This window comes from Chelon labrosus (assembly GCF_963514085.1).
Source record: "Chelon labrosus genome assembly, chromosome: 15".
Lineage (NCBI taxonomy): Eukaryota > Metazoa > Chordata > Actinopteri > Mugiliformes > Mugilidae > Chelon > Chelon labrosus.
The window spans coordinates 25,437,394-25,459,241 of NC_140348.1; the positions used below are offsets into that span (position 1 = coordinate 25,437,394).

The following is a 21,848-nucleotide window of genomic DNA, read 5'->3' on the forward strand; positions in this document are numbered from 1 at the left end:
GGAATACAGATGTGTTTCGACATGCTCTGGACTGTAGTTAACGCTGCTGAGCTCTCTCTCTCTCTCTCTTTCCCACACACACACCCACACACACACAAACACACACTTTCTAGCTTCTTTAATTTAATGGAACCTAACCCGTCCTTTGGCCTTTGTTTGGTTCCCGTCCTTTTTTTTTGTTTCTATCTTGTTGAAAAGCGTCTGTTCAGAGGTACTCTCTTAAGACCAATGAGTGTGTGTGCTCGCCTGCGTGTGTGTGTGTGTGTGCGCAACACACCCCGAGCACCGTCTGCCGACGGACAGACAAGACAAAGGGACACACACAAACACACACACACATGCACACACACTGTTTATCTTTGCTGTACGAGGGAAATGCAGGCCCCAATCTGCAACGCAGGGAGAGGTGTTGAGAGAAATGACGGGAGGGAAGGGGTGAGGGGAGAAATAGAGAGACAGAGAGAGAGAGAGACGGGGAGAGAGGGGTGGGGGGTGAGGGCATAGGGGTAGAGCGCCCCTGGGGGGGGGATAGGGGATGTGAGATAGAGAAAGAGAGAGAGAAAGGGGGGAGAGTGAGGTTGGAAAGGCTGGGCCCCGGTGATGACTGTCCATTAACAGATGAACTTGGACGGTGTCCAACTGTTTGATGAGACGGGTGTCATCGGGGTGTGTGTGGGGGGGGGGGACGAGTGTGGGGGCTACACACACACACAATTACACACATTATCTTTCCTCACTCCTGCTCTGCATATTAACCCACTGTTAGTGCTCAGTGGAAGTTCTCATTCCCAGGTTTATCTACCTGCATACACACCACCTCTCTCTCTCTCTCTCTCTCTCTCTCACACACACACACACACACACACGCAAAGTTCAGCGCTACCAGTTTAGACCGGTTTGCTGGCATGGAAACGGCGGTGCCGCGCAGGGTTAAAGAAGGAAAGTTAAAAAAGTGGTAAGACAACAATAAAGTTCAAACAGACAGAGAGAGAAAAAGTTGGAGCAGATTTCCACCAAAGCCCCTGACCCGCCGAGCCCTCCACTTCAAGAGGCGCGCCGATAGAAACAAGGAAAACCGCACACAGAGAAAGACAGATGGGACAGATGCAGGGAAGGCAGAAACAGAGCAGGAGGAAGTAAAATATACATATTTTTAACCTTTGTGGAACTGTTGCTTGTGTAACTGGGCGCGGGTTGACAGTGCAGGAGCACATTTATATTTACAGCAACAGCCGGGGTCACGAGGGGCAGCCGGGGAAGGAGGGAGGGTTCTGTGAATTCACACTGCCGAGCTGCTGCTGCTGCCGCCGCCGCCGCTTCTGCTGCTGCTCCTGCTCCTGCCCGGCAGGTTCAGTGGGTTTGGTGCCTTGCTCAAGGGCACGTTCACGTCAGTTGAAACGCGGAGGAAAGGCGGTTAGGAGCGGTTTCGACTCCAGCCGTCACGGCATTCTTTTACTTTTGATTGATGTATGTGGTTCAGTTGTATTGAATGGGCGTCATTCTGCCCCCGTTCCTTTTGTAACCTTAGTGCCTTGCTCAAGGGGATTTTTGCAGCTTTTATTTTTTACAGGTGGCGGTGTATTGTATTGTCACAGAAGAGCTTTTTCTACTTATATGATGTGCAGGACACTCTCCACTAACAAGGCGACATGCAGAAGTCACAAAGTCAGCAGTTAGGAGGTCACACCTAGAAGACGACAGTAACTGGATAATGTTCGCGTGTAAACAGTGTATTTATTGTACTTATAATGATGCATCCTTCACCACAGCAGTGGTCTAGTAGTGGTGCAGCTTGTGTGAGGTCGTTGTAGCCAGATGCATGATATCTACAGTTATGCAAAAGTTGTCCTGATCTTCCAGTTGTTGGAAATATAGTCTGGGCCGACAGTCGTCATGCTGAATTTTGTCGTCAGTGCAAAACATCCCGTAAGAGTTAGAAGAAAAATGCATGAAGACATCCCGAGGTAACCCGCGAAATATTTGCAAGAATGAATTTTTTCAAATTTGTCCGCGTCGCGTACGTAGATGTTAAGTCGTTTTCCTGCACACATGTCACACGGTTGTGTCATTTCCCAAGGGTCAGTGGGTGTGTGCCGTGTGTATGAGTGTGATATGATAGGACAGGTGCCGTGTGGACTTTACGTTTGCTCTGTAGTCTCTTATAGAACATGAAACATGAACTGTGAACTGGACACCGTGACCTCCGCAGACTGTACATATGCTCAGACTGAACCAGCATATACAGTACAGTTAACTTACATAACAAGCTGTCATGTGATCATGAAGCTCCAGATAACGCTTTAAACACTAGCTAACACATATGCCGCCCTTTAGAAATTACTTTTTTGGCCACTTGGGGGCGGCATAACGGGCTACGCTGATACATCGCTTTTAAGAGTTGCGTTTCTCCGTGTCCATTAAGCACTCTCCTTTTTTGCTCTAAACTCCCGAGAAGAACGTCTGGCACGCTAGCTACAAAATGTTCCTCCGTGTTCACCAGCTAGTTGCTAACTTTGCAATTTAACCTGTCATTGCATCGTTGTACATTCTACCCAAAACATTTAGGATTAACATCCTTAATTCATTCATTTATTCATCTTCTGTAACCGCTTGTCCTGTTAAGGGTCGGGGGGAGCTGGAGCCTATCCCAGCTGTCATTGGGCGAGAGGTGGAGTACACCCTGGACAGGTCTCCAGTCTATCACAGGGCTAACACAGAGAGACAGACCAACATCCTTAATCTTGTTCAAAATTGACATTTCTTTAGCAAATGTCCAGTACAAAGACTTGTATTATCTGAGCGTCTATGATTCTGTGCATTCAATTTATTTCTAAATGTGCATTGGAAGTTTTGGCTTGTATCCTCCACAGGCGAATTCTGTCCCGCAAAACCTACAAGGTTTTAAATCCTGCCCCGCCACCCCGTGATATATTAGCCTTAAAAGCTATTTGACAAAACGTGTATTTGGAGTATTTGCATCAAGGTATCTGCAGTGTGGCTGTGATCAGTGACCAGCGTGGCAAATCCTGTACAGGCAGGCTACTGCACCCATCATTTTAACACACACGATCATGCACGCATAAACTCCCCTCAGGCTGGTAAGTGGTGTTACTTACTGGTCCCACCTTTGGCTAGATCTCTCCTCAGCACACACACCCCCCCACCCTTCCTCCTGCAGGCTGTTTGCGGCATCATTTTCTGCATTAAAAATGAGAGTTGCCTGGCTTGGAGCTACCATATCGGCTACCTTCTTTTCTCCCCGCGCTCTAATCTTATGTAAACACAGAAATCAGCTCCCAGCTCGCTCTGGCAGATGCAGGCCAGCAGTGATGTCCCTCTGCGATATATATCCCTTTAAAGCCTGGATTAAAAGTTTGGAGGCAGGGGGCATTTAAGGGAGGGGAGTTTATGTAGAAGTTGGGGCGTGGGGTGTTGGTTGTCATGTCTTCAGTGTATTCATACCTGAGAAAACAGAAAAAGATTAAACTAAGACCGTGAGTTGCAAGGAATCCAGGTGGTTTGTACGAATGAGATCAAACTTTGGAGGAAGAAGAAGCAGAGGTTGCAGAGAAAATGAGAAAGACAAATCTATTTTCTCATTAACAGGAGGGCGATAGAGCTTTTAAGTGGGTACACAAATCGAGAAGAAACGAGAAAGCGAGGCAGGGAGACGAGCATCCCAAAAGAGAGACAAAGATGAAGTGGAGTAAAGAGACGTAGAGGAAAAAGATATCTGCGCCGCGCTGGAAGAAGCATGTCGCGACGTGACCCGTGTCCAGCTCCGGCGTACGCACAAAAGCATCTGTCTTCAAAGATATATCTCATGCATGTGCGCGCGTGTGTTTATGCGTCCGTGTGTATCTGTGCCCGTGAATGATGTATGGTCCGTGTTTACCGTGCCATATTTCGGCCTGGCCTGCCGTCACTGGCGTATGAATGATGAATTGCGGATGTCCATCGGATTCACCCGAGCACCTGTGGTCCCTCGCTCCCCCGGCCGCGTGGCAGGAGAGCAGAAATAATAAATAAATAAGCAAAGTGAGAGATAAACAAAAAAGGCCTCTCAGGATGCATGAGACTTTTTTTTTTGTCTCTGGGGCTTCTTCGTGGCACAACATTTATTAAAAAGATTTAAGTTCCCTCTCTTTAACCCCCTTTTTGTGAAATTAGCCAGTCGGTATCATCCATTTCTGACCCGAGTTCAGTCTCTCCTCTTTGAGTCAGCACAGATAATGCAAGCCCGGCTTTCGATGAACATTTTTATTCTCCGGCCCTGTTTTATTTTTTTTTATTTTTAGTCGGCTGACAGGGACATCTCTGTAATTTAAAGCTGCAGCTATTCACATCGCGTAAACACACTTGATTCATCTGCTGATTATTTCCTTCATCTATCTTTGACTTTGTCACGCATCATGCACCTGTCTTATCCAAACTGCCTGATTCAAAGCAGAGATGCCACGACCGGTCCGGGCCCTTTTGTTGCATGAAAGCCTCAAATGATCGATCGCTTACGCAAATCGTCGCAGATTAATTTCACACTCACCGACTCATCTATTGCTTGACTAATAACTCCGTCGTTAAGGTGATTATTAAGTCCCACGCGGTGCATCAGGACAACCTTTCCATTTCCTATCGCCTCCTCTCTCTCCCTCTATCTCTCTCCTGTTAATCTGGCCCATCACAGAGGAGCACTCATGGACACTTAGTCATCAGTTTATCTTCTAACTGACTTTATCAGTTTCTTATGAAGTTCCTTAACTGCTGATAGAGGAGATTCCAGCTTCCCTCTGAACCAGCAGGTTATTGTTTGACCGGCAAAATGAAGATTATCAGACGCAGACTGAGATAATGTAATCACAGTTAGTTCGCAGAGTTTATAATTCGCACGCCTCTCCTCCTTGGAGAGTAAAAGCGTTAAAAGGAGGGAAAGAGATGCAAAAACAGTCATAACTGCAATAAAGATGTTACAGACAGTACCTGTGACTAAGCTTGGAGCAAAAGCATGGTTTAAGGTGAATGCTCTCTATGACCTGTTGTTCCATCTGGGCCTAAAAGTGATTACTGTGGGTGTGAACGAAAGCTGAAATGAAGCGCAGCAGTCATAGAGAAGTCGGCGGAGCGAGTAAAGTGCAGACTTTCTGGTCAGAGAATGTGGTTTTGTTTCTTGGTTTTAATGTTGTTGAACTGACTTCAGATTAGGAATGAGTGTGCATGTGGGCCGTTATTAGTGTAGAGCTACCAGGGGTGCGCTTGGCGGATCGGGGCATTTGCATTTTTGGGTCACACTCTTGATTCCTTCTCACACAAGGTGTCCGAGACACCTTTCCTTTTTTTGACTTTTATCATATCAGCTCATGTTCTTTAGCATCTCTTCGACTGTTATACCACAGTGAGACATGTGTCCGTTAATAAATACGTGTTTCTTCTCGTGGCCTATCAGCCACAACATTATGACCACTTACAGGCAATAACATCGACCATCTTGTGACAGTTCAGTGTTCTGCTGGGAAACTTTTGGACCTGGCATTCATTGGTGTGGATGTTACTTAGACATGTAGCACCCACCTAGACCAGACCAGGCACCCCCACCCCAAAAACACTTTAGAAACAACTAAAAAAAAAAAACATGAAGAACAGCACAAAGTGTTGACCTGGCCTCCAAATTCACTAGATCTCAAACTGATCAAGTATCTGTGGGACGATCCACAGAGGCCGCCCCAATCCTGACACCCTCAGAAGGCCCATGACCATTCTCTGATGAGACCTACACAATATTAGGAAGGTGGTCATAATGTTATGCCTGATTGGCGTGTACGTGTGTTTGCTTTTCCGATTCTGCACATGGCTGCGTTCTGTTGAGCACTTGACGCCGTCAAAGCATCTCTACTCATCCTTGTCCTCCTCCACCTCTTGGTCTCGTTCTCAGCTTCTCTTCGCCTGTTTTTTTTCTCTCCCGGTCTCTCCCCTCCAAGTCTCTCTGCCCTCTCTCTCTCCGTCTCTCTCTCTCTCCCCCACCCCCTCCTGCTGTGTTTGTGTTTTCTCGGCCTGCTTGTCTCAGTAACAGTAAATACCCTTGCTACCTGACACAGATCCACCTTTCTACTTGACCGCGCACACAGAGAAGGGCAACTGCCCGTGTGTGTGTGCGAGTAAAAAAAAAAAAAAAAAAAAGCAGTGTATTCTCCAGTGACCCTCTGCCCTCTGGTTTAAAGGGACTGAGCGCTCACACACACACACTCGCTCGCACACACTCTCCCCCAAGCAGCCTCCTTCTCTGAGATAAAACACAGGTTTAATCTTTGACACTGTGTCCAAACTGGCCTCTTTGCAGGTGAGCGGAGCCTCCTGGGGAGTGTGTTTTTGTGTGTGTGTGTGGACGCGGCATGTGTGCGAGAAGCTGTTAGTTTCGGCTTGACCTAAATGTGGAGGACAATAGCCTGGAGGCTGTGTGTGTATGTGTGTGTGTGCGTATACACCGTACAGTGTGTGTAGTCTTTTATGCCGCCTCCGTGTGTTTGTGTGCTCCCGTTTTTTTATTTTTTTTATATTTCTTCTCTTTTTCCGTCTCAATTTCTGCCTCGATCTTTCTGAGACACGACTGCCAGACTTGAACGTAGCTGCCGTCAACTAGTTAGCCCGTCCCAAGGTATTCAAATCAGTCCACGGAAGCGGCCTCACCTGCATCAAAGGGTCGGTTCATCAAAATGACAAGAAAAGAAAACACTTTTCTCACTTCCCTCTAGTGATGCGCAACCGTGCAGATACTTTAGCTTTGGTTTCATTTGTCTACAATGAAATATTGTATTAAAAAAAAAAAGAAAAAGTCTTTCCAGACACAGTGTCCCTGTTACTCTGAATAATCCACAGAACACACCGTCAACAGTTTTCATGAGGAATGTGTCTTTGGTCGGTAGAAAGTAGCTCCAATGAGGGAGAGAATCACAGAGTAACCAGGACACTGTTTCCAGAAATACACTTTCTACATATCATTTAATTCCATCGCACCGAGATCGAGACAGAACCACATGAAAGTGAACATAGATACTACTATAAAATATCTGTTTTGGGTGAATCAACCTGCTGCGCTTCCCATTAATGTGCCCGTTGTGCCTCTAAGAGTCGTCATAGAACATTTTCCACCGTCTACCACAGTTGTAGAGATTTGCACAAACTATTTCGTGAACACGGCCGTGAGCTCCCTGCAGCTCGCGGCGACTTTTCCGGCGTGAAAAACCTAAGCTCGCGTGCTCCTTCAAAGTGTCACGCGGAGCAAGAGCCGGAGCGAACCCTTGGCACAAACCTTTAGCTTTAATGCGCCGAACTAGCCATGGAATCTGAAAGGACTGCGGCGTGCCCGCGGCTTTCAGCGTGAAGACACGTTTACGATTCAGGTCAACTTGAATGAAAGTTCAACCCCGTGCCCGAGCGTTTTTAATCCCCTGTCGTCATTTAACATACAGAGACTGGACGCGCTCCAGTGCTTTTGCAGCAGAATTACACAGAATTGCTTTACATAAGAACCAAATAAAGTTAGTTTCACTTTCAGTTCTGTCTTGCTCTCGCCCACTCAGTGTGCTCCTGTCTGCCTCGCTCTGTCTCTTACTTTCAGACAACCGCATATGAATCAAATAACCTGAGCCTGAACGACTCCAGTTTATGACTTATACGTGGCCTGAAAGCGTAATCTACCAAATCTGAAGCTGAAATATAAAACCTCTATATTTATGACAAGTTAATGAGTAAAGATTAGTCGACTCCACTAAATCTCTCCAATGTTGTTTTACACTGTGGCTGGATTTCAACTGGAATGAAAACAGAACAGGAAATGTGTTTCAGAGCATTAAAATCAAAATCAGATGCTCACACGTTATAAGATCATCTGTTGGACTGCCACAAGCTCATGCTGACTCATTCTGAGGTGGAAAATCAGTCCTGTGGGCCAAATCCTCGCTATAATAGATGCCCAGAAGTGGTACTTTGTGCCCATGGCTTCTGTAAAGTCCCAGAATTCCTGTTTCATCGCAGCCGTCTGTGATGATGGTGATGTTTCAAATGGAGATATTGACCTTTTAGGAATATTTACCATGTAATGCAATTATACCACTAATGGATTTGGCCCACTGATCTTTTTATGCACTGTGTCAGCGGGCCAGTAAAACATAGCTGGCTTTATTACAACACAGACACACACACACACACGGCATGCAGACCAGTCGGGCCCTGCGCTCATTTGCGTGTGTATGTTCAACATCTATAATCCTCCCTCCCTTGTGCAATCACACACGGGCTAAAAGCGCACATGCATGCGTGCGCACACAGCCGCATACACACACACGTGCACACCAGACCCCTTGCGAGTGTGTGTCTGCCAAGTCGGACGGCAGGCTGCCAGCGAAAAAGGGGGCTGTGATTGGGGTGAGGGCTCATCTGCTGGGGTTAGCCAGCTTTAGCCACACACGCACACACACATACACACACACATGCACATATTGACCCAGCGCCCATTTAGATTAGCAGGGTTTATTAGCTCAACAAGCCCCCCAACCCCTGGCCAGCAGTCTCGGGCCGGGGTTACAGGACTGCTAGATGTTTGGAGTGGAATGCTAATGTTTTTAGCTGCTGCTAATCGGCTAAACGCACACCTTTAGCTTCCACAAGTGTGGCATAAACGGTTTCAGTCAGAGATCAACCTCAGCGGCATCGCAGATAATACTTCAGCAGCTCAGAAGTCTTAGAGGTTGTGATATTTGAAATCCTTCGTGTTAAATTTACAGCACTTACACTGCATAAACATACACTGGGGCGTTTTACAATTTGCCTTTCATTCACGAAACGATTCAAGGACACGTTAACATATGGCCAGGGGAAGGGGTTACACGATGACAGTGTCGTCAAGGTCACGTTACACTGGAGACTTTGAATATCTTCTTTATACATGAGAACATTTAAATATCTAAAAGGATGAAGGTAAAGGTGCCCTTGAGTTTTGGGGATTTAAGGGTTTTTGTTAAAAAAGGAATGTGGGTCTTATATTGGGAAGTTTTGGTTCCCACATTTTCTTTGTAGTGTGTAGTGTGTGTTGTAAATATACTGATCAGGCATAACATTATGACCACTGACAGGAGAACACTTTAGGAACAACATGAAGAACAGCACAAGGTGTTGACCTGGCCTCCAAATTCACTAGATCCCAAACTGATCAAGCATCTGTGGGATGATCCACAGAGGCCCCTCCCCTCAAAGGCCAGACACCACAGGACACCCTCAGAAGGCCCATGTCCATTCTCTGTTGAGTCACAAGTTTTTTGGAGGCACAAGGGAGACTTACACAAACCCCAAGAGCAAGTACTGAGGCGACAATGACAAGAGAAACTCTTAACAGGAGGAAACCTTGAGCAGAACCCAGCTGCATATTATTCAGCTAAACTCTTTACAGAATGCAGTACCACTACGAGATGATGAAATGCGTCATGGGCCATTTAGTTAGTGCTCTTCTTTGTAAGGATTACCCACTGTCACTTAGCAGCCCCTTGAACAACACATTTCCTTGTACAACCTCAGTACAACGCCACAGGACACCCTCAGAAGGCCCATGTCCATTCTCTGTTGAGTCACCACAATGGAGACCTACACAATATTAGGCAGGTGGTCATAATGTTATGCCTGATCGCTGTATGACCTCACAGCCGCCTATACCATTTCCACCTGAATCTTTCGGACCGCAGCGCTTCACCTTTAACCTCAAACCAAGCGAAGACCAGTGATAAGGCTGAGTGCAGACACCTGGCCCACAAAGTACTATCACATGCGCCGGTCACTTCCTCTTTCGCACTTCTTTTAAGTTCATGTGCAACACATCTGGCCTCGGGGCTCGACAAAAACAGGTAGTGAGAAACATGAATGGCCGTTGGGGCGAAACGCGTCTGTCTGCGCTGGGATTGATTTTCTCATGATTTGTGTATGAATCAGTGTATTTAGGGGTGTGCATGCATATGTGTGTCTGTAATCTGTTCTACGTGTGTGAGTCACGGTGGTTTGTGTTCAGGGCTCTGGTTGTCTAGTCTAAATATACCAGCAGACCATGAGAAAGATTCTCCCTGTTTCTTTCTTTCTCTTTTTTTTTTTTTTTATATTGTGGACACCAGCCTCCTGACACATATTGCCACTTAGTCGCCTCCTCTCACCCCTGATATTACACCATTTCTGTTGGGAAAAGATTGAAATAGGAGCCATTTTAAGGCCAGCAACTGCATTTACGGAGCCGTGATGGCCGTCAGTTTTTTTTTTTTTTTTCTCCCTCTTTACATAGTCCTGCTGCCTGCGTTGAGACCTTGAGGCACTTTTAATGGAGAGAAGAGGAAGAAAGGAGGTGGTGGGAGGTTATAGCCGAGACGGTATCAGCCAGGCAGAGAGAGCGACAGTTTAGGCAGGAGGAGCGCCGGCGAGAGAAAGAGAGAGAGAGAACGACGTACAGACACACAGTGAGACAAAGAGGGAGGGCAGATGGTAAGAAGAGTCGATGCGACGCGTGAAAAGCAACAGTTAGCCCGTGTCTTCGCTGTGTGCCAGCCTGGCCTAAATATGGCATGCTTTTGACACTTTCTCCCCTCACACACACACACACACACACACACACACATTCCCTCCCTCGCTGTTTCTGCAAAAAATAAAAAATGAAAAAAATATCGATGTCTTCAGCTACATTCACACTGTTTCTGCATGAAATATTACTCAACCACATAATACAAGTGTTTTGGGTTAAAACAAGTTCCTCTTTTTTCTTTTTTTTTACACAAACATATTTTTACATAAGAGCTGTAATCGCAGGCTGACATCCCACTGGTCTTTCTTAAAACAAGTGCATTCATACTATATAACAGTATATATGTACAAAAATAAACCAGCTGTGCCTCATTTCCCTCGCACTGCCGACTTTGTGGCCTTTAGTAAATGACCAGTGAGAGTCTTATTATTAGTCTGCGACAAATGCTGCACCAGTAACCAAAACACAACTCTGAATTTAGTCTCAGAAGTTGTACCGAAACATCTGCAAGCACGTATTTAGGCTCTCATACTTGCATATTTATTTATTTTTGTGCAACAAATGAAAAGACTGATTAGTGAGCAAGGCCTAGTAAGCAAAACCTGACTGGACCCATGCATCACAGTAGCATAGGTCCATGAGTCTGCAGTGTTAACAGCAGGATCTCCAGTCAGTGGACCACAGTAGTGTCTTTTTTCTGAATCAGTTTGTTTTTAGTGTGTTGTAGTATTATTTTTACCTATACAGCAATGAGAGACGGGCGTTCTCAATCAACCTCAAGTTCTCCTGAGCCCAAACCCAGATTCAGATTCGGGTTTATTTGTCATGTGCAGGATTAACACGGGGTTAACAGTGCAATAAAATGTGGTGGAACGGGAGAAGCGGTTAGCTCAGTCATAAATAATAAGAGCAAAACAACAGAATACTACTAAAAATTTAACAAAACTGCATAATTTACAGCATATTTAACAAAGGTGATAAGTTGAGTCGGTTGTCGTGTACCGGCAGACAGGGCGTGTGTTCAGTGTTCAGTGTCCAGAGGAGAGTCTGAAGGCCTGGCGGTATAAACTGTATAAACTTCAGTCCCTCTGGTTCGTGCAGCCAGGCTCCTGTACCGCCTGCAGGACGTAACGTGGGGAACATGGCATTATGTTTGAGAGCTGCAGTACACTCACCGTGGCTTCATTGTTTAAATTTTGGTTTGCGGTTTATGCCACCAGCTCTTTTAAAGAGCATCTCAACTCCGCTTGTGTTTCTGTTCTGTCATTCTGCAGTCGTTTGATCCCGGTTCTGGTCATCTGCAGCCTTTTCTGCCACCGAGAAAAATCTGACGTGGCCTCGCTTTTTGCAAAAAACTGTGAAGCAGGCGCGCTCTCGTTAAAACGATTTGTGAGTTAGCATTTTGCCATTTCTCAAACTGAGCGTGTGCAGAGGGAAACTTGGCAGTCCTGCGCGGCGTGAAAGCTACCTTTAAATAGTCGAATTTCTCCGGCACGGATAGAGATGAAACTACAAATAATGCGATGTAGAATTTTATCCGTAACGCGGACGACACGCCGTGAACTGTCTTTCTTTCTACAGTAAACCTGCAGAGCGTGTGGTTAGCTTGTCTCCCTGCACCACTTGAGATAAGAGTCTAGGATATGTTCCTTCAACCCATATGACCCTGACAGATAGCACCAAACTTAATCCTGCACGCACTCACACATACGCGCTCGCCTCCTTCCCCTCTGGCTCTTCCTCCTTCTATAGGCAGACGTATAGGGAGGTGAGAAGGGGGCGGTTGGGACACATTTTTTGGCAGCGGTTAGTATGCAACATACAGCATTTATATATATATACACACACACACACACACACACACACACAGAGGGAGGCAGAGCTATGTTTCAGCTTGATTTACAAGGCTCAGCTGCAGGGAATGGGAAAAAGAGAGAGGGCGGGGGACTCAGACAGACAGACAGAGAGGGAGATATGGGGGAGTATAGCTTACAGGTAGCAGATCTGGGTAAAAAGGGGGAGAAAAAAAGGTATAAAAGTGGTGCAGGATTTTACAGGGTCAGGAAGTAGGTGCCCTGTAGTAAAAAAAAATGAAGTTTGTAGTCAGGAAATATTAATTTATGTACCTGCCACGCTCCTATATGGCCTCCATACGCAAAGACAGGCATGTGGTCCACATGAGAGGAAGAGGGAACAATAGGAGAGAAATATTAAATGGTCACTTCCCAGAAGAAATAAAACTCTTATTTAGAGGCACTGAGCTGTGGACAGATGTCTCTGTTACTCAGTATAATCCAGATAAATCACTGTGAAGATTTCTTAGCGGGGAGTAGTTCTAGTAAAAACAGTTCACGGTGATTATTCGGAGTAGGACGCTTGTTATCACGTCACCACAGGACAAGCAGGCAAAGTTAATCATTAAAAACTGATTTTAGTTGTGCTATAAACCCCCTAATAACTGTTATTTTTTTAATATGGATGCACTTTGATACCTTATAATAAATAAATATAGTTAGTTAATCAAGTATCTTTATAAATAGTATTAATAATATCAAGAGACACGGTGTTCATGACGTGTAAAACTCTTATGGTCAATGTAAGACGTAACAGACTGTTGGATTGTAATTAGACCCTCCAATAAAACGTGCAGGATTTCTTCAACAAAGCTGCATCAGTCCGTCGTACCAGAGCTTTTCTAAACGCTGTCTGAGGATTCAGAGAGGACCTTTGGCTGCTTAATTACTGTCACGAAGCTAGTTGACAAAAGAAGACGAAATCCTTCAAACCATGTTGTCAGTAAAACAAGGAGAAGGCAGTTAAAGTATGCAGAGTTTATTCAGTTACCGGTTCTAGCGCACGTGCTGTTCTTTTATTTTTAATTTTTTTTTTTTTTTTTTTTTTTTCTTTTTTTTTAAATCAGGCTGATTAGTTTCTCCATCTCCAGATTATTGTCCTGATTTGTTAAAATTCAGAAACCGGTGGAGAAATGATGCAGAGAGAGAGTCACCTTCAGTCCAAGCCTCATCCTTACTGGGAATAAACTGAATTAAATTGAATAAATTAAAGTGCAGTTGGAACCATGAAACTGCTTAAATGACTTTCAGATTTTGTGCATTCATTGGTGGACGACTTCCTCTCTGACAGTAAACGCTCATCTTCAAAGTTCTTTGTATGTTCTCGTAGAAAATCTATAACACTGAGCTGCGTGCTGCAACAATTCGACAGCAGCAACTGTAGTTAATCTCATTTTGACGCTGTAGTGACTCGTCCCATCTCTTAAAGGAACTGGGGGCTCTAAAAGGATTTTATTTATTTATTTTTTTTGGACATGTGTGGCCACTCCCAGCCTCTGCAGGATATATGATCAGCAAACACTGACGGCTTATTCTAATAGGCCAACTGACCTTCTCATCAGGGAAGCATTGTTGTGAATATTGCCTGTTATGGATTTGATGGCCTTGTGACTTATTAAAAGCTAATGAGGAGAAGAAAGACGTCCTGTCCTAAATGTGTGTGTGTGTGTTTGTGTATGTGTGTGTGAAGCCCGGAGGGTGCCTGCTGAACGTTTTCTCTTTCTTACTTGTGTTCGTTCGCTCTCTTTTGTCAGGAGGCCGTGGAAATACAGCCGAAGCGTTGAGTGACCTGCTGTTAGCGCTGAATGAGGTCGAGCCGGGAGCGGCCGCGTAGGTGTGTGTGTGAGACGATGACTGATGTTTATGTTTTGTCTGTCCCCCCTCGTCCTCTCGTTGTTCTAAAGCAGCAGAGAGACAAAATAACACGAACAGAGCAGGTACGCTAAAAACCTGATGTCTCCTTCTAGGAAAAAGTTGCGTCAGTGAGTTTTTTTCGTTCCTCCAAATCGTGTCTGGGCCTGACGAGATTCCCAACGCTCGCCCCTCGTGAGGAACGGACCCTGTTTACCCTGGAACCAGAGCTTATTTTCTCCCTGTCAGGAACCTCTGCCTTCTGTGTGCCTGGATTCACGGCATCGAGTTTAAAATGCAGAGCATGTGGCTTAAAGCTCTCACCAAGTTTTATCTGCAAGTGCAAGTTTAAATCCACAAAAGTGGAACCGGAAATTTAAAATCCTCAAATTTAATATTTAATACAATTCATGACAAGACACAGCATTCAAAAGGAAGCTCATATAAGACATATTTAGCTAGCTAGTGAAGCACTTTCATTTGTCTCACTATTGCATACAGTGTACTATACCTTTCCATGCAAAATATAATAATGCATCAATGGATTCAAGGGCAGAATGCTTCTTACAGCTATTGCGGTTAAAAAAAAGTGAAGTGGACAATGCTGTGGACTCTGACTGTCAGTCTTTTGTGGCGTTTTCTTAATGGCGTCAATACTCGTGAAGGAGATCCTGCGTTCGTCCAGAAAAATAGCACATTGTCGTTCCAACCTGACGCAAACTTGTTAACTTGTTAGAGTCAGACTCTGGAACTCGATATAGAAAGAAAAAAGAAGAAACTCATTATCAGCACAAGAAAAAAAACTCATTTCAGGTCATCATTTGTGGAGCCTGGCCATTTTTATGAGTAGAGGACTAACACAGAGGGAAATGTTTTATGTTCTTGCGTATCTTCCTTCTCGACTTTGTATACGAGGGTGAATTAGCAGCCAGATCTAAAAGGAAGGGAAGCGGAGAATCAGGGCGTCAAGAGGATAGATAAAGGGTAAAATTAAACCCAGCGTTGCTTGTGTGTGCAATAAACTGGAGAAATGTTCCCAAAATATCCAAAAACACAAGGGTAACTGGTGAACCATGACCTGGATGACTGAGTACCTCCACAGACACGCTCCCAAAACACTTGAATCGGCGCAGAATGTGGAAAATATTTAAGAAAAAAAAAAGTCAATCCGAGCTGGAGAAACTACGCCGCACACAGAGAGCAACATGTGGACACTCCTCTACCTTTATCTCAGGGGGGGAAGTATGGTTTCTCGTTTATCCTCGTTTGGCTATCCCCTTCCGACCTGTGGCTGTATTTACGCGAACGCCCATTTTATCCATGGCTTCTAATGGCATATAAAAAAATCACTTCCCCATCAAAATGCCCTCTCCTAATAGCTTTTCAGAGTTGTTTGGGAGCTGTTTGGGTTTGGTCATTAGTGGACCGTGAGTGTGTGCGCTATTGTGTGCGTGGGGTGTTTTGGACTGAGAGGCGCTGCTAGGTCGTCCTAGGTGGGATGAGGGGTTGGTTCAGGGTATGTGTGTGTGTTTGGGGTGAGGCAATGTGTGTGTTTGTGTTAGTGTGTAGGCGTGGGGAGGGGGTGAGGGTTGTCCTGCATCCAGGCTGTGCCCACGAGGGTGGGGTTGGTTTGGGTTTGGGAGTGTGTGTGTGTGTGTGTGTGTGGTGCAGCACTTAGGCCAGACCGGGCCTGATGGGAATGCCAGGCACCCACACCACTTTCCAAATCGCTAATGGAGCATCTTTGGGCTCAGATACACACACACACACACACACACACAAAAAAAAAAACACAAAGTTGTGGACAAGTGCGGTGCTGCTCAGACCTGAGACAAACATTACGTGGGCTCCTGTACTTACGTCTGCGAACGCCGGAGAGCTCGACAGAAATCGACACGCGTACGTTCACAAAAAAAAAGAAACGAAAAACAACAACAACAACTGCATGCACTGTCGCCCCGCCCGCCCAACCGTTCGTCCGTCACCCTCTCCTCCCCTCGCTCTGTTGCTTTTCACACTTCTCAATTATTTACCGGCCTTTTTGTCCTCCGCCGGTGGCCGGGCCCCAGGCATATGTCAGGGCAGAGCGTGTGCGTGCTTGTTTTTGTGTACGCAGAAATGAATACGGCTCCACGACACGGCAAACACCGGCCTTTTGTCATTCGGAGACGTTCGTCTGCAGCCGTGTGCCCACGCAGGCGCTGACCGGTCACGGGACGCTTAATCACAGCCGCCGTTGTGACGCATTGAGGGCACAAAGGGCGCGTGGTGGAAGTTTTGGCATTTTCAGGGGTAATTTTGTGTGAATTTTATCATTAAAAATACAGGAATTCTATTTTAACTTCCCCTTTTTAAAGAGTATACAACTGAACCTTTTATAATATTATAATAATTTAATAGGATTATATCGCTGCGTGCAACTATTTCATACACCGTCATAAATATGCAGCATTACAGTGTGTTACAGTCATTTATTACTGCTAGTAAATTCTAACTAGAAGGAAATATGGGGACAGTTAACTCATGAGAACACCTTGCAAAAAAAAATATTACCCCATTTTCTGAGAAAAAAAAAAGAAAAATACAGATTGTGGTTTACAGATTTTTCCTTGAGATTCACCATCGTAATATATGACTCTGTAAAGATGGCAAAATAAGCTGTACAAACAAAAAGTCACTGGACTGAGTTTTGCTGGGTTAACCATAGTAAATCTTTCTCACGCTGACGAGTCATACCCCCACCCCTACCCCCCGCCTGCCCCCCTCTCCTACACACTAACCATCACTGTCTTTCCAGTGAATCTGAGCGGCGGCTTTTTGTGCACAAACCAAAAACGTCTCCATCGTCTGACTTTCGGTTCCAGCTCGTGCACACCTTGTTTCTCTTGGAGGACGGAGGATTTCCTTTGGCGACGAGCGGGGGGGGGGGGGGGGGGGGGTTGGGGCGGTGGTGGTGGTGGGGCTTTTCTCTCTGGGAAGCCGTCACAGTCGCCTCGCACACTAGACTGAATTTAAAGAGGCAGGTAAACTGGTGCTCGCTTCGTATTAACAGAGCCATATATTCAGCCTGTCTCTCTTCTCTCTGGCTTTCTTTTTTTCTTCCTCTCTGCCCTTCCTCGGTTTCTCCATCTCTCTGCTTTCTCTCCGCTCTTAGTTTTTTTTTTTTTCCTCGGCTCGGAGGAACCGTCTGGGGGATCGATAGGGCTCTCAGGGTGCAGTGATTGCAGCTCTAATGAATCAAGCCTACAGTGTTTGTTAAGTAGACAAGGTTGTGAAGGAGCGCTGAAGGGGAGTTTGTCTTCGTGCTTTATCTCATCACAACACTCCCTTCGCTGCTTGGCTCTGGCGCTAACTTAACAGTGGTCAAATCCCGAAACTTTCATAGGAACGTTAAATTCCTCACCTCAGCTTTCTTCCAGCCTTTTGTCTGGACAATTATTTGTGCAAAACTAACTAGGAACGGCTTTGAAACTTGTCCAAGTTTGCCCTTTAAAATGCAAATTATTCATCCCTGAGAACGCACGCACGGTATGCAAGCAGCCATATCATGTTGCTATCTCCACGGCACAAACGGGCCTCTATTTTTGTAATTTTCCCAGTCGACGAGCAGTTTATCACACTCAAATCTGAAAATAACCGGTTGATATGATTATTTATTATGCCTGCCAAAAGTTGCCGCTGTGCCGGAGTCCATCCTGAAATCCTCTTGTGAACTGTGCAGTAGAATCTAAAGCCTTGAAAAAAAAACTTCCCAAATACACCAGAGACCCACTTGAAGTGAGAGCGTTGTCTGAAAAGAAAAGGGAAGAGGGAAAAAAATAAAAAATAAATCTTGGATTCTGGTGTTTTTGTTGCAGCTTAAACCGTATCTCTCCAAGGTCGGACAGTGAGACTGTGGGAGGCTGTTTGTGTTAAAAGCAGGATGGCTTGTATTTCCTCTCCTTCCTCCTCCTCCTCCTCCTCCTCCTTCTCCCCTCTTTCACCACAAGCAAAAGCTATCTAGGAAAAAAAAAAACAACAACAAAAAAACAAAAAAAAACAAAGAGGCTTTTTATCGCTGATGGCTAATAGTCATAAATTTGTATTAAATATGTCCTCTATCGATTGGCCTTGTCGGATGAATACAATTAAAGAGCCGGCGCTGAGTGCTTCCCACCTGGGAGTGCAAGATGGAAGGATTAGAAGAGGGAAGAATGGAGGGGAGGAAGGCGAGGAGGGAGAGTGTGAGGGTGCGAAAGAATAGGCGAGCGAGAGGTTTTCTTTGGCAGCGGCGGCGACTCCTTCGGTCGCAGCTTGTCCACATGTTGCCGTAAATGTGCGTGAGTGTGCGCGTGGGCGGTCAGGGTTTTGTGTGAGGCCGTTTGTGTTTTAGCGATTCAGGCTCTGATCACGCTGTTCCTCTTTTCCTCAACCCTCATCCCTCCTTGATTTCCACAATTCCCCCCTCTCCTCCACCTCCTCCTGTTTATTTAAATTTTTTTGTTGGTGAATCGTCTGGAAGAAAAGAAAAGGCAGAACGTAGTAAAGCGGAAAAATGAATAAAAAAGGAAGGAGAGTGGTGGAAATGAGAGAAAAAAAAAAGAGAAAGAGAGGATGACCACCTGTATGCAATGTTGATGGACAGATGGAGGGATGAAACCAACTGGGTGGAGGAGGGATTAGATGAAGAGAGGAAGCAAAGCGCTGTGTTTGTACAGTGTGCGTTTTTGTCTTTGTGTGTGTTTGTGTTTGTGTGTGTGTGGGTCTCCGGCCAGCTGAGGTGTTTGCACGGCTCAGAGTGATCTCCCACTGTGGTCACTGCAAGACACACACACACACAGACACACACACACTGATGACTGAATTGTCCTGCTTGGCAGCTGTTGCAGGTCCCTGCAGATCACTCAATACCCGACTGGCTTTGTGTATATATATATATATATATACGTGTGTGTGTGTGTGTGTGTGTGTGTGTGTGTGTGTCTTCAGTGACCACCAGCCTCTTGCTTGTGGCACTAAAGGAAATCTGCTTCCTCTCAGCGTGTGTTCTTGTCTCATCAGGGATTTGAAACATAAGCGTGTACGTGTGTGTGTGTGCTTTCAGGAATAAATGAAATGTGCATTTTTAGTCGGCATTCCCATATTTTTTGGACTCTTCCCCCACAGCATTTTGGAGCACGCTGCACTATAATCCTCTAGAGCTGAAAGTTGTGACGACCAAATCTTGCTATCACTTTAATTTTAAGGCGATCCCATAGATAACCACCCGGCACCGTATCTATTACACCATTTCATGAACTTTTTACAGTAAATCAAGTATTTGCATCTCCAGTCATAACACTTTATATCTCATAACTGTTTCCTGTTGCCATCCAGGAAAACAACAAGCACTTTCTGTCACCAGTTAGGACAGCTCCGGGGCTAAACTCACTGGCTTGACGAGCGGCAGCGATGCTTCAGCTTGAAGCTTCCGCTGCCGACTGGTCCAGATCCTGAAATAAGCTGCGTCTTCTCTAAGCGCGTTGCTTCAGGTAGCAGCTAGGCCGTACGAGATGCAAATGCCCCCTGGGGAGGCTTGAGAAACAAATCCAGTTTAAAGGCTTATCAGATGTTCGGTGCATGTCCAACGCTTGACTGTGATTAAACAACCGCGCAGCAAATCAAAAAAGAAAAGTGCTGTATTTGTGAAAGATCCCCTTATAGTCTGCAGAAGTATTGGATTGGATTTTTCTGCCGTGGTGCTTTACTGAGTTCAGGTACTCATGCGTCACACAGTGGTTACACTGATGGGAATGAGCGGTCGAATACGACCAGCCACATATCAGGATGCATTTATGTTCACTAGTCATGAAGCAGTTATGAATATCAGCTAAAGCAAAAGATACAGAGTACTTTACAGTGTCGAGATTATGGGTTTGATAAAGGACGCAATCAATCAAATGTCTTCAGGAGCCCCGCAGCAACAGTTACTTCAAAATTAAACTAAAATGGCCGCATCAAATCTGATTAAGACCGGCAATCTGCAACAGATTAGGAGTTGAAAGAAAGTTTCTGCATTCTGGGTTTTGAGTAGAAGTCCACAAGCTGAGTCACTCAGTATTGTGTGTATGCATGGGTGAGTGTGTGTGTGTGAGGGAGTGTGTGTGTGTGTGTGAAGACCAAATTTCCTCTTTCAAACCAGAGTCTCTCTCTCTCTCTGCTTATAAGTGCTGTAATTTGGATGCTCTGTAATTTCACCATGGTGGTTTAGGGTTAAGTGGAGGCTGTCCCTGCCATCATGAGTACCGGCCTTCCAAATGGACACACACATACACTAACGCTCATTTACACAACACACATACACACACGCTGGATCGTTGCAGCGTGCTTGGATGCTTCTACAAAGGCCGGTCCATTTAATTACATTTATAAACACAGTTTAAGGGCCCGGGCTGTGTCATTAGAACAGGCTTTATGAGATACATTACTCTGTGTGTGTGTATGTGTGTGTGTGTGAGAGAGAGAGAGAGAGAGAGAGAGGGAGCGAGGGAGTGTGTTTTCATGTGCCACAAAGAGAGAGAAAAGGAAACTTTGTCACATGGCAGCTATGATGGGTGGTTGGACGGACACACACACACACATAAGTAGACTGGTGAGAGAGCTGCAGATAGCACAGTCTGTAGCTCAGCATGGGTTCCAAACACAGAGACAGAAGGTATTGATATATCTCTCACACACACACACAGTCACACACACACACAGGGACAGACGGTATTGATATTTTTGCTCATCAGCCTAGAGTGTATGGCTGTTAAGCGGGACCATAATGACACACACACACACACACACTCTTGTGCACATTCATGCACACACGCACACACACACATATCTCAGCATGTAATCAGACAGGCTCAATAAGTCATTGTTGTTTTTGGTAATTCAAATTCGTTCACAGCTCTTTCTTCCATAAAACACCAGATCATTATCATCAGGCCCGGAGACTTCTATTTGCAAAAGTTGTTTGGAGCTATTTTAAGTTCAGCAAAAGGCCTCCTTTTTTTTTTCTTCTTCTTCTTTCTTTTCTTTTCTTTTTTTTTTTATCGTGACAGTGTTTTTGATGTTCACCTTGATTAAGTATCTGCAAATCTGACAGCTTCATTGTCGGCTGCCTTCTTTTGAAGATAAGAAACAAAAAAAGAAAAAGTTGTTTATTTTTTCAGCTTCCGGAGATTTACTTTGCGAAACTTTGCATTCAGCTGCAAGAAAAGCACATTAACACTCGCGCCTGTTACGTATTGACTGCATCAAGACGCAGATAATTAGGAGCTCGCTGATTACATGCGAGCATCCTGCTTATAAGTAAACCCATAAACTCAACTATGCAAACTGGAGTACTCTAATAAATACTCTGTGTCAATCACAAAGTAGGAGATCCACGAGCTAAAGTGCAACCCTGGCCAAATACTGCATTTATTTTTCCGACAAGACAAGCGATAAGATGAAAAAGACGGCCTCAAAGTGGTAAATGGGATCATGCACAAGATCATGTGTTAATTTTGGTGATGAGCTGAACAAATTTGGGATGAATGCAAACGGGTCACAGGCCCAGACGAAGATAAATAACTAGACCCCTCGATTTTCCG

At 45.2% G+C, this 21,848-nt stretch overlaps 1 protein-coding gene across 2 annotated transcripts in view; it reads left to right on the forward strand.

Moving 5' to 3' along the window:
* The window catches only part of LOC311500416 (B-cell lymphoma/leukemia 11A-like), a 47,483-nt gene that overhangs the window by 15,871 nt on the left and 9,764 nt on the right, over window positions 1-21,848 (forward strand). The window lies entirely within an intron of this gene.